The sequence below is a fragment of the Protobothrops mucrosquamatus genome, unplaced genomic scaffold, assembly GCF_001527695.2.
Source record: "Protobothrops mucrosquamatus isolate PMUCROS unplaced genomic scaffold, P.Mucros_1.0 scaffold85, whole genome shotgun sequence".
NCBI lineage: Eukaryota > Metazoa > Chordata > Lepidosauria > Squamata > Viperidae > Protobothrops > Protobothrops mucrosquamatus.
The window spans coordinates 141,405-142,434 of NW_015386462.1; the positions used below are offsets into that span (position 1 = coordinate 141,405).

General features: G+C 48.7%; 1 protein-coding gene across 3 annotated transcripts in view; it reads right to left on the minus strand.

Annotated features, from left to right (window-relative positions):
- Positions 1 to 648, minus strand: part of IRAK3 (interleukin 1 receptor associated kinase 3) — a 77,829-nt gene extending 77,181 nt beyond the window's left edge. For all 3 annotated transcript variants that reach the window (XM_015812453.1, XM_015812456.1, XM_015812455.1), the window contains exon 1: positions 469 to 648. The gene's annotated coding sequence lies outside the window, so the exon portion shown is untranslated. The remainder of the gene's footprint in view (positions 1 to 468) is intronic.
- Positions 649 to 1,030: the final 382 nt, after the last annotated feature.

Consider the following 1,030-nt stretch of genomic DNA (forward strand, 5'->3'; position numbering starts at 1 on the left):
AGTTGATAAACGATTACCCCCCTCCCTTCTTCCTTATCTTCTCCCCCTCCGTTTGCTTCTCCTCCCCCCCCCCCCGTCTCCGCTGCCTTTCTTTCCTCTCACGTTGCTTCTCTCCCTTCTTCGCTCCTCACTCTCTTCTTCACACACACTCATCACGCGTCTCCTCTTCTTTTATAAACATCTCAGTATGTTCAATTAAACTGTCACCCACTAGCAATTCAAATGCAAGACTTATGCCCGTCCAATCACAGAATTGCTGTCCAAAGTCTGTTTTCACTCTTCCTCTGTTCTTTTATCGGAGAACGGAAGGCTTTACTCTGGGAGGCGACGCTGTACAGCGGGACTCTCTCTGAGCCCAGTTTACCTCACAGGATGGTTGTTGTAAAGAAAAATAAGAGGACTCCTAAGCCCGACGCCTTCAACTCAGGATAAAAAGGTAGAATCGAAATCTAGTAAATAAATACTTACTATTTATAACATATACTCGCCGATAAGGAAGCGCTGCAGGTCTCACTTTACGTATTTTGCGCTCGGATTCACCGAAGCAGGAAAAAAAGCAGCCCCGCCTCCCAGCTTCATCATCCGATTGCCCAAGATGGGAACTTCCTTGCTGTCGCTTCCCCTTAATCCGGATTTCACGCACTCTCTCGAAACAAGAGTCTGCGCATGCCTTCACGCTTTTTCCCAGCAGGCTCGGCCGATTGGAAGGGATGTCGGGGAAGTAATTGCTTGGTACCATTATGTGAAACGCGAAGGAGAGACACTTCGCTCTTCTCTTTTTCTACTCCGGTTATTGGCCACAGTGATCCTGCAACGAGCTTTCTGTGTCCTGCAACTTAATCGGCCGCTCTGCTCCAATAGTCTAGTTTGCTACTGCTGTCATCCCGTTGTTTGATTGTGGTACGGTCCTTTCTGCCTGACTCCACCTTCTTATTATCAGTTCGGTGGCTGGTGGGAAAGTTCGATACGGCTCTCACCCGCGAAAAAGCGCCATTGCCGTTTATTTACGTGATGCAGCAACAGAGGCCGC